The sequence below is a fragment of the Hevea brasiliensis genome, chromosome 1, assembly GCF_030052815.1.
Source record: "Hevea brasiliensis isolate MT/VB/25A 57/8 chromosome 1, ASM3005281v1, whole genome shotgun sequence".
Classification (NCBI taxonomy): domain Eukaryota; kingdom Viridiplantae; phylum Streptophyta; class Magnoliopsida; order Malpighiales; family Euphorbiaceae; genus Hevea; species Hevea brasiliensis.
In genome coordinates, this window is record NC_079493.1 from 53,178,363 (window position 1) to 53,191,398 (window position 13,036).

Consider the following 13,036-nt stretch of genomic DNA (forward strand, 5'->3'; position numbering starts at 1 on the left):
AGTGCATGGATCGCTAACAAGTAATAAAGTGATAAGTAGAGTATCATTCCCACTAGGACTTTGTTTAGCAAGTACCAATTTACATAGAAATTTTAACTGTCTAGGCTATCGAATAATTATGTAATGAAGTTTGTTAACTTTAAACACTGGGATGGTAAACTTAAAACGAATTATATATCTTGGAACAATTCTAGAATTAAGATTTCACACTTGAATCTTACTAGGGATGTTATCTAGTTTATTTACTGGATTGAGGGTCATTTTCCTTGATGGAAATCAGTCCTGAGTAATCCTAAATCCTCTCTCAAGGCACCTAGGGTGTATTCTAGTAGTATGCCCTAGAGCATATCATTTAGTATGTATCTTGTACATATTTTTAATAATAAAAAGCATTTCCACTTTTCCGTTTACATAATATATTTATGTGTAATAGAAAAGGTCCATTGATATTTTGTTAGAAATATTATTCTTAAGTTGTTAAGAATATGAGTGACAATATTTCTAGCACAAAGTATCATAAATAGGTTCACAATCGAGGATACTTCATAATAAGGACATGACTTATCTAGAAAGATTGTATTCATGTTTGTTCCCAAGTTATTTATATGAGATATAAATAAGATGGAATGGTGAGTCTCATGCCATATAACAAACATGATAGGCACTTATAAATGATAAGTAGGTAGACAGTGACACTTATGACAAGCACATGGAGTTTACTCTTGTCAATGTTTTGTCATAAATCATATCAGTGCATATAATCTTTAGACCTGAGATAGCACAGTTATCTTGTATATAGGTAGTTTGAGTTTAATACTGCTTTCATACTTGTACTATGTATGGGTATATGGGCATGTGTTGGCTCCAGCTAGTTATATATGGAGGTAGGTGTTGATCAAGATGGAATATGTTCCTCTAAGTAAATAGAGATAAAATCCTATGTTCATTTAATTGTTCTTGATGTTTCAAGTTCTTGGCTAGGACAGATAGATTTATTCAGAAAAGAGTTTCTGATGAGAAAATCTTTTTAATCAAGAACTGGAATTAAAAGAGAACATAATATTCATAGCAAATGGAGTTTGACATAAACCGTGACTCCAGCTTGAGTTGGGATTTTGTAACAGAGAGATTCTAGTGCATGGTAACATATGATTATATGTTCATTTAAGGTAAATCTTATTACTAATTGGGTGGCCATGGCATGCTATGCTAGGTGTTAACCATGGTCTATGAGGTTCATAAAATGATTTAGAGAAATCATTTATGGTAAGAAAGAGTTCTGATGATATTAAGAGTTGATATCATGTCTCATTGCCAATTAGTGGTGAGCCTAGTAAGTCACACACATACACAAGTTATCACCTATTTAAATATGATTTAATTAATAAATTAAAGAGTTTAATTGATTAATTAAATAGATTTGGTTTGCAATTAAATTGCAAAGTCCCTAGCATGACTTGAAACCAAATCTAGATTATTGGATGTGTAGTATAAATTAAATTTATATTTAAAGTGTTTAAATATGAATTTAATTGATGAGAAATTAATTAATAGAGATTAATTAATTAATTTATATTTGATATAAATTAATTAGAAGAAGAAAATAATTATTTTGGGTTAAGAACTCAAAATTAAGACACAGGGGCATTTTGGTCATTTCACAGTGTGACACGTGGCACCATGAGATGGTGACACATGGCATAACACATAAGCTTGCCAAATGTTTTTTAATCATGTAAGATGATTAAAATCAAGATTAAATATAGGTTTGACACTTGGCACAATGTGATTGGGTCACTTAAACCTAGAGCTAATCAAAAGGTGACATGTGGCTAGGGTTTAATGTGTTAACCTAGCTATTTAAGTGTGGTTATGAAAAGAAAACATAACCAGCAGCCTCTCCTCTCAATTGTCACGCCACTTTGAGCCTCTCCAGCTATTTCTCTTCATCTCTCATCAATTCAAAGAGATTAGCCATCAATCTCTTGAATTAAGAACACTAGAAATTGTTTCTAGTGTCCTGTTTACATCTCTAATCTCTTAAAAGGCAGAACTTGAATTTCTAATTAATAGAAAAGGCTTTAGAAGCTGTTCAAGGGCTGCCATAGGTGTTCTTGGTGTGGACAAGCTAGAGAGACAACATCTGGTGTCCTGAAGACGAATCTCAAAGGCGCAGACACGCTGCAGCACATCAAGAGGTTAGTGTAATCGTTCTTGATTTAATCTAGGGTTCTAAAATTAATCTGATTAATTTTAAAATCTTAAATGGCAAATACAGATCCAAAAACATATTAAAAGAGTTTTAATATGTTGTTTATCATTGAAATCAAATAGATAAAAAGAAATCTTGCATGGTGCATGTGACCCTAGGTGAAAATTTTTGAATTCAATGGTATAATCTTGTGTTTTTCACGCTTCCCCTCCTTCAATTGGTATCAGAGCCACTATATTTGCTATTTAGATTGTTGATTATATAATTTAATTGTGTGTTTGATCATGAGATCAAGAGATTCATTGCTGGTTGGATCATGAGATGTGGCGTCACACATGGTGAAGCCACCATTGGTGGCGGCAACAATGGTTCCATGGGTGATTCAAGGTTTGGCTTTTAATTCTGCAATTGTTGTATGATCTAAGGCCTATTCTTTGACTAATTAAAGTGTTTAATTAGTTGTTTTAATCACACAATTAAATTATGATTCAAATCAGAATTTTAAAAAGTATTTGAATGTGATTCAAATCTGAATTTTTGAAGTTGTTTGAATGTGATTCAAATCTGAATTTTTAAATTTGTTTGAATGAGATTCAAATCTGAATTTTTAAATTTATTTGAATCATATTCAAATCTGGATTTTTAAGTTAAATATGAGATATTCAATTTAATTTAAGTATGTATGTTTTATTTAATTGTTAAATAGTGATATGCATGATGGATGATCATGGACTATAAAAGACCAATGTGATTGGATTTATTTCTTTTATGTTTCTTTGGGATTGTAAATTAATTAATTTATTTTAATTTATTTTGGGCATGTATTATTAAGTTTGTAATATTTTTGGGTTGTAATTTCATTTATTTAAGTTCTTGTAAATACGCCTTGGTATGCCAAGGATTACTATGTAATATTGGATTGCAAGAAGTTCAAGGAGGTCAAGAGCATTGGTGGGACCAGTGGGAGGAATTCAATATCAAGTGTTGATTATGTACTCCTTCAACAACTCTTGTAAAATGAATGAATGAAATGCACTTAGGAATGCCCTGATTCAATTCTTGGTGGCTCAGAATTGAATCCCTTAGAAAGTCCATGATCATACCATATTTACTGCTTATCCATGAATGCATGAGATGTATGGGAATGTATGCAATTATATGATATATGCATGCTAAATGGATAATGTGCAAAGTGAGACCTTAATAGTAATTAGGATGGCTATAAAATCTTCCAAACAAATGATTAAGTTGGAAATGCTATAATTAAAGTAATTATAACATAAGCCCTCCATTGGGGCAATTATTTTAAGAAATTTTAAATAGTTGCATGAGATGCAATTAATTTAAGAGATTTTCTTAAGAATAATTGTTAAGCATGAGATGTTGTAAATATGTAAATGGTTTGGTGGCCAATATTGGATGTACCTGAGGACATTAAAATTATTTGAATAATTAATGGCTCAATGGGATCAACTTAACTAATGCAAGATAAGTCAATAATTGATGTACCTGAGATTTTGAGCATTAGGGGCTATGTAAAGGATTGAACCTCACATGAGATGTGATGGGCAAGGAGTTGCTCACTTATAGTTTATTGTAATTCCAATATTGGATGTACCTGAGGATGATCAATAGAATTATAAGAATTCAATCACCCACTAGAAATCCATCCAACTAGGATTTCCGTTTTCTACTTTGGAAGTGTAGGATTCGCTAAGTTAGTGGGAGGACCAATTTGATTAAAAGACCATAATCATTTTGGTTAATTACATGATACATTTACTAATTAATCTGGTTATTTTCTGCGATTAATTTTACGATAAAAATGAGCACAAAACAACCACCACCATCCAATATCCTTGCAAGCATACTTGATCACAACAGGTTGACAGGACCTAATTTGTCTGATTGGCTAAGAAATTTGAAACTTGTCCTGAACCTTGAACATATAGGATATGTTCTAGATTCAAATGTTCCTAGTCCCTTACCTCCAGAGGCCACACAAGAGGAACATGATACTTTGGACAAGTGGAAGGAGCATGATATGAGAGCTAAGTGTTACATGCTTACTTCCATGAGTAATGAGTTACAGAAGCAACATGAGAACATGCAGAGTGCTAGTGAGATCCTCCTTCACCTACAAGAGTTGTATGGTGAGCACGTGAGAATGCTAGGTATGAGATATCTAGACAGCTATTCCGTATGAGGATGTCCGAGGGCGAGAATGTTGGGGATCATGTCCACAAGATGATTCGGTGATTGAGCGGTTGGAACATCTTGACTTCAACATGGATTTCCAACTACAAACGGATTTGATCCTTGATCCCTTCTGAGTCTTTTGGGAATTTTGTGACAAATTTCCATATGACTAAACAGAATGCACCTTAGTGAATTACTCAACATGCTGGTTATTGCCCAAAGGAATATGCTAGGCAATAAAGGAAAAGAGGTAGCTTTGGTTGCATCTTCTTCTGCTGGAAAGTCCAACAAGAAGAAGGGCAATAAGAAAAAGAAACCTCAGATTCCTGGTCCTTCCAAGAAAATAGCTAAACAGACAAGGAAGACTAAAGCTCATGAAGGCAAATGAAAGTTTTTCCACTTTGCCAAAAGGATGGGCCTTTGGAAAAGGAACCGCCTGAGTATCTTGCTTCTCTGAAGGACAAGAAGGATACACCTTCGGAAGGTATGTCCATATCTTGTTATTTAGATTCGATGATACTTATAGTTCATCTACAGCTTGGGTTTTAGATCGGTGCAGTTCTCACATTTCTAATGATATGCGGGAACTAGCAAACGATGGCGACTTGCGTTCTCAAGATATTAGAGTCGGATTGGCAATGGCTCAAGCTGTTGAAGCTTTAGCCATAGGATCTAAATCTTTTTACATGTTTGGACATGTTTTGTGTTTGGATAATATTTTATATGTACCTGATGCTTTTAAGAACATCATTTCTATATCTAGTTTGACTAGAAATGGCTATGAATTTCAGTTCACAGATGATGTTTGCAATATTTATTTTGGAAATAAATATGTTGGTTCGGGTTATATGAATGATGGTCTTTATTATTTGGATAATAATGACAAACACAAATTGAATGCAAGTGATCTAAAAGAATACAATGCCATGGTGAAAACCAACTCAAGTTCAAAATATATTTGGCACTTAAGGTTATGTCATGTTGCAGAAGATAGGATTACAAAATTGGAGAAAATGGGGATTCTATCCTCATTGGGCTCTGAGCCTACTCCAACTTGTGAATCTTGCCTTCAAGGCAAAATGACTAGATCACCCTTTGTTGGACAAGGGCTAAGAGCTGAAAATATTTTGGAACTAATACATAGTGATGTATGTGGTCCATTTAAAGAAATGGCTAGAGGGGGTTTTCATTATTTTATTACCTTTACTGATGATAAATCAAGGTTTGGGTATTTGTATTTGATGAAATACAAACATGAATCCTTTGAAAAGTTCAAAGAATTTAAATCTGAAGTAGAAAATCAAACAGGAAAAAGTATTAAAGCTCTTCGATCAGATCGTGGAGGTGAATATTTGAGTACTGAATTTGATGAATACTTGAGAGAGCATGGCATTGTTTCTCAGCTGACTCCTCCAGGAACGCCACAGCTGAATGGTGTATCTGAAAGGAGAAATCGTACCCTATTGGATATGGTACGTAGTATGATGAGCTATACTGATATGCCAATCTCCTTTTGGGGATTTGCATTAGAATCAGCTTTGTATATTCTGAATAGGATTCCATCAAAATCAGTTTCTTCCACACCTTATGAGATATGGCATGGAAGAAAACCAAGTCTTAAGCATGTTAAGATTTGGGGTTGTCCAGCTTATATCAAAAAGCTGAACACTAATAAATTGGAGACCAGATCAGAAAGAGGTAGATTTGTTGGATATCCAAAAGATATTTTTGGATATTATTTTTATTTGCCTACTTCACAAAAGGTTGTGATAAGTAGAGATGCCACATTTCTTGAACAACAGTTTGTTCAAGAAGGAGGCAAAGGAAGGCAAATAGAGTTAGAATTGGAGAATTCTGACCAACCAATGCATCGATGGATATAGATCCATCTAGTCAACCTATACCCATTGATGAAACATCTACAACCTGCTTCCTCGTAGAACAACTGTGTATCTCACCCACCAGTGAGATATGGTTTTCTTTATGAAGAAGAACAAGAGTTGTCTACTCATGAAGAAGTAGATTATGGAGATGATCCACTTACCTATGAAGAAGCTATATCAGATATAGACTCTTCAAAATGGATTGATGCTATGAAATTCGAGATTGATTCCATGTATAAGAATCAAGTTTGGGATCTTGTTGACCCACCTGAAGGTATTGTACCTAGAGGGAACAAATGGGTTTTCAAGAAGAAAATAGGTTACGATGGAAAGGTAGAGACCTATAAGGCAAGGCTAGTAGCGAAAGGGTTTCGCCAAAGGCAAGGAATAGACTATGAGGAGACTTTCTCGTCATTGCCATGCTTAAATCAATTAGGATTTTATTAGCAATAATGCATACTATGATTATGAGATTTGGCGATGGATGTCAAAGCGACTTTTCTCAATGGATACATTGAAGAAAACATTTTCATGGAACAACCTAGGGGATTTGAATCCCAAGATGGTTCCAAGGTATGCAAGCTAAAGCGATCCATTTATGGGTTGAAACAAGCTTCGAGGAGTTGGAACATCCGTTTTGATGAAGCCATTAAATCCTTTGGTTTTATCAAAAATGAGGATGAGCCATGTGTATATAAGAAGGTTAGTGACAGTGCTATCACTTTCCTTGTCTTATATGTGGATGACATACTATTGATGGGTAATGTTACAGGTTTGTTGACGACTATAACGGTATGGTTGTCAAATCGATTCTCCATGAATGAATTAGGGGAGGCAACCTATATTCTTGGGATTCGCATCTATAGAGATAGAGCGAAAAGAATAATTGGTTTATCCCAAAGTCTATACTTGGAAAAGGTGTTAAAGAGGTTTAACATGCTTGATTCCAAGAAAGGATTGTTACCAGTGAGACATGGTATCCACCTTTCTAAAGAGATGTCTCCAAAGACACCTGAAGAAAGAGTTAAGATGGCCAGGATTCCATATGCTTCGGCTATTGGAAGTTTAATGTATGTAATGTTATGTACTAGGCCGGATATTGCATATCTCGTTAGTTTGACTAGCGGTATCAATCCAATCCGTGTTTGGAACATCGATAGTCACAAGAATATCCTTAAGTACTTGAGAAGAACTAAGGATTTATTCTTGATTTATGGAGTGGAGACTTGCAATTGGATGGTTATACCGATTCTCGATTTCCAATCGATATCGATGATAGAAAGTCTATCTCTCGGATATGTGTTCATTTGTAATGGAGGTGCGATCGGTTGGAAGAGTTCCAAACAGAGCACGCATCGCAGATTCCACTCATCGAGGTCGAGTATATTCTCGCATCGATGTCGCAAAGGAAGTCGCTTTGGATAAAGAAGTTCGTGATGTAACTTACAGTAGTTCCTTCCATTGAGTCGCCAGTTCCATTACAATCGTGACAACAATGGAGCGATCATCTGAGCTAAGGAACCAAGGTCTCACCGTAAATCCAAACATATAGAAAGGCGCTACCACATTATCGAGAAATAGTTGGGCGAGGCGATGTAGCCATGCGTAAAATAGCATCACTGAAAATCCAACCGATCCATTCACTAAGCCTATGTCATGCACTCGATTAGACCGACATTTTGAGAAGATAGGTCTAAGATATTGTAATGAATGGCTCTAGTGCTAGTGGGAGATTGTTAGTAGTATGCCCTAGAGCATATCATTTAGTATGTATCTTGTACATATTTTTAATAATAAAAGGCATTTCCACTTTTCCGTTTACATAATATATTTATGTGTAATAGAAAAGGCCCATTGATATTTTATTAGAAATATTATTCTTAAGTTGTTAAGAATATGAGTGACAATATTTCTAGCACAAAGTATCATAAATAGGTTCACAATCGAGGATACTTCATAATAAGGACATGACTTATCCAGAAAGATTGTATTCATGTTTGTTCCCAAGTTATTTATATGAGATATAAATAAGATGGAATGGTGAGTCTCATGCCATATAACAAACATGATAGGCACTTATAAATGATAAGTAGGCCAAACCAGTGACACTTATGACAAGCACATGGAGTTTACTCTTGTCAATGTTTTGTCATAAATCATATCAGTGCATATAATCTTTAGACCTGAGATAGCACAGTTATCTTGTATATAGGTAGTTTGAGTTTAATACTGCTTTCATACTTGTACTATGTATGGGTATATGGGCATGTGTTGGCTCCAGCTAGTTATATATGGAGGTAGGTGTTGATCAAGATGGAATCTGTTCCTTTAAGTAAATAGAGATAAAATCCTATGTTCATTTAATTGTTCTTGATGTTTCAAGTTCCTGGCCAGGACAGATAGATTTATTCAGAAAAGAGTTTCGATGAGAAAATCTTTTAATCAAGAACTGGAATTAAAAGAGAACATAATATTCATAGCAAATGGAGTTTGACATAAACCATGACTCCAGCTTGAGTTGGGATTTTGTAACAGAGAGATTCTAGTGCATGGTAACATATGATTATAGGTTCATTTAAGGTAAATCTTATTACTAATTGGGTGGCCATGGCATGCTATGCTAGGTGTTAACCATGGTCTATGAGGTTCATAAAATGATTTAGAGAAATCATTTATGGTAAGAAAGAGTTCTGATGATATTAAGAGTTGATATCATGTCTCATTGCCAATTAGTGGTGAGCCTAGTAAGTCACACACATACACAAGTTATCACCTATTTAAATATGATTTAATTAATAAATTAAAGAGTTTAATTGATTAATTAAATAGATTTGGTTTGCAATTAAATTGCAAAGTCCCTAGCATGACTTGAAACCAAATCTAGATTATTGGATGTGTAGTATAAATTAAATTTATATTTAAAGTGTTTAAATATGAATTTAATTGATGAGAAATTAATTAATAGAGATTAATTAATTAATTTATATTTGATATAAATTAATTAGAAGAAGAAAATAATTATTTTGGGTTAAGAACTCAAAATTAAGACACATGGGCATTTTGGTCATTTTTTCAGTGTGACACGTGGCACCATGAGATGGTGACACATGGCATAACACATAAGCTTGCCAAATGTTTTTAATCATGTAAGATGATTAAAATCAAGATTAAATATAGGTTTGACACTTGGCACAATGTGATTGGGTCACTTAAACCTAGAGCTAATCAAAAGGTGACATGTGGCTAGGGTTTAATGTGTTAACCTAGCTATTTAAGTGTGGTTATGAAAAGAAAACATAACCAGCAGCCTCTCCTCTCAATTGTCACGCCACTTTGAGCCTCTCCAGCTATTTCTCTTCATCTCTCATCAATTCAAAGAGATTAGCCATCAATCTCTTGAATTAAGAACACTAGAAATTGTTTCTAGTGTCCTGTTTACATCTCTAATCTCTTAAAAGGTAGAACTTGAATTTCTAATTAATAGAAAAGGCTTTAGAAGCTGTTCAAGGGCTGCCATAGGTGTTCTTGGTGTGGACAAGCTAGAGGGACAACATCTGGTGTCCTGAAGACGAATCTCAAAGGCGCAGACACGCTGCAGCACATCAAGAGGTTAGTGTAATCGTTCTTGATTTAATCTAGGGTTCTAAAATTAATCTGATTAATTTTAAAATCTTAAATGGCAAATACAGATCCAAAAACATATTAAAAGAGTTTTAATATGTTGTTTATCATTGAAATCAAATAGATAAAAATAAATCTTGCATGGTGCATGTGACCCTAGGTGAAAATTTTTGAATTCAATGGTATAATCTTGTGTTTTTCACGCTTCCCCTCCTTCAACCTTGAGCAGAATTTTCTTCCTCCTTTTCTTCAAATTTTCCTTCTTTCTTTCTTGCTCAATCCTCTTCTCAAGTTGCCTAGATAAGCTTTAACTATGGTGGCTAATTTTTCTATGGTGGAATTAGGGATTTGATCAAGCTCAAAATGAGCTTTAATGGAGGTTTTGGGTGAGGGAGAGGGTGAGAGAGAGAGAGTCACGTTTTTGATGAAGAAGATGACTTTATTATATATTTTTTTTCTTTTCTTTTCTTTTCTTTTATGTCTTATGAAGACCAAACTTCCCAAATTAATAAAATAAATCAATTAAGCCTTTATGACATCATGCATGATGTCATCACTTTGACTTTTCCATCTTCTTTCTTTTTTTTTTATTTATTTTTCTATTAGTTCTTTAATTTAATTCTCAATTCCGAAATTTTCTTTTCTCTGATTTTATTTGTGATTAGGTCGAGTCACTCTCGGGTCAATTGACCAAATCGCCTCGCGGTTCATCCCGTTTGCAAATAATCTAATATTTCTTCGGCTCACGACCTAATTATTTGACCGACTTAACAGTTCTTTTCATGATTTTCTTTTCCATTGTGTCCATAAGGGTCCTAAGGACCGCAGCCATACTTTTACGGTTCGAAATTTGAGTTTAAAATGACTTCGCAGTCATTCCCGAGGAGGTCACTCATCGCTGTGACTCTCGGCTCGTTTAACCTCTTATGTTCTGTTTTTCTTATTTATAGTTAACTAATTAAACATTACTAATTATTTGTGTTTATGGCTTCTCATGTTGTCTTAAGTGTGGCCCTAATCCCATTAATTGTCCGGACCGACACCGGTCACCGGAACAGTGAAATCTACCAGGCTATGCAACGGGGGTGTTACATTCTCTCCCCTAAACTCATTGTTTTTCCTGGGTTAGAAACGAAAATTTTTCTTTGATTTCAATTGCACACTTGCATTCTTTCTTGAGTTCCTCATCCTCTCTTCATTTTCCTAATGCATATGCTTCCTCACAAGGGTATGGTAGGTGTTTAGGCTAGGGGCTAGGTAAATGACATGGGTAATCAATAAATTTTAAAGGATAAACATAGGCTTCAAGTTGGCTACAAGGGATATATATTAATTAGAGGTGGCTAAGGCTTAGTGAGGCTATATCAAAGAATGCCTTAATCATCTCTTCATCAAGCATATGCTAGGATTTCGCCTCGATAGGTTCAAGAGACATGTTCTAGAGCTAGTGAGGCATTTTTAAGCTTGCTTGTATTTCAAAAATTTCTCCTAATTTTGCAAGTTCAATGTGATAAATTAATAGTTATGAAGAGGTTGAACTAGTCTAGTTCCATTAGAGAGATTAGTTTCTTCACAAACAACATGTTAGAATCCCTTCTTGCCTATCTAGATACATTTATTCCTCTATCTCGTGGAGTCCAATTATTAGCTTACTAGAGTTTGGTTATAGTGCTAAGTTTCACAATTTAAAGTTCAAAATTTGTCAAAAATTATTAAAAATTTTGATACACAAGAATAATGTAGCTGAATTTAAACAATGTAATGATGTGCAAATGTAATGATATGCAATGCACTTGTATCCTCCCCAAACCCAAATCAGACATTGTCCTCAAAATTGGAATAATATGCAAAAGCAGAGAAAATGTACAAAAATTTTAAGGAAGCATATTATTTATCAAGCATGAAAAATTTTTGGACATAAAGCAAATAAAAGAGACCTATGATTATAATTGAGGACTAAGGTATGTAAGATATTACAATAAAGATCCTATCCTATAATCCTAGCTCTAAAAGGCCTCTAATGATGATGATGGTGATGCTGGTGATCCTGGCTCCTCTTCCTCCTCATCCTCCTCATCTAGCTTGTCCATTAACATGTCCAGCTTGTTGTGTGCTTCCTGGAGGCTGTCCTCAATAGCTCTCATCCTGCCGTATATTGCCGTTTCCATGTGTTGTAGGTATGTGAGAACTGGATCTGTCGATGGTGGTGTGTATGGAGGCACTCGAACGGGGGACTCTTCGAACATCTGCTCTTGCCCTTCTTCTTGAGGCTGCGAAGTTTTGCTAGGTCCTTCCCTTGCTTCATCCCTTCGAGGGATGGCATTTCCTTCTACATCCACCAAGTAGCATGTTTTGCCCACCTTCTTACATATCCCCATGCATATGCAAATAGTTTGATCAATTCTCGACGTTCCAGTGATGAAGCACAGCCTGTGATGTTCTAGAATGAAGCTGAAGTGGAGGGCAATAGTTGTGACAAGGCCACCAAGCACAATGTGCCCGGTAGGCTGTTGACAGAGCCTTCAAAGATGGTTGCATAAGAAGAAGCCGATGCTGTATTGTTGTCCGGTTACCATACACCATGTAACACTCCTAAGTTCGGTAGTGCGTTCTATTGTTCTGGTGACCAGTGTTGTCCGGACAGCTAGAATGCCTAGAACTACACTTCGATATGAGTGAGGAGACATTAAATAATGAAATACAAGAAAATAAAATACAAGAAAAATAAAGGAAAAATAATAGTAAAGAAATGCAACTAAGTTAAGCGAGCTGAGAACCCTAGCGATGGGTGATCAGAGAAGTCACGGCGTGGACCGTTGACTAGCTCCCGACCGCGGAACCCTGAAAAATATTTTTAGGAGTTAAAGAGACATCAATTGAAGTAGAAATATCATTAGAAATATCAAAGAAAAATTAAATAATTAGTACAAAGAAAAGCGAGAAATTGAAAAACGGACAAAACCCGGTGTTACCAAAAAATAGGGAATGCAACCCGAACAAGGGCATTGTGGTCATTTGACACCCCGAGTTGTCTTTTGACCTAAATGTACATTATAAATAAATAATATTACACTTGGAAAATGTCATGAAAAATTAAATTGGTGGTACCTAATGTAAATAG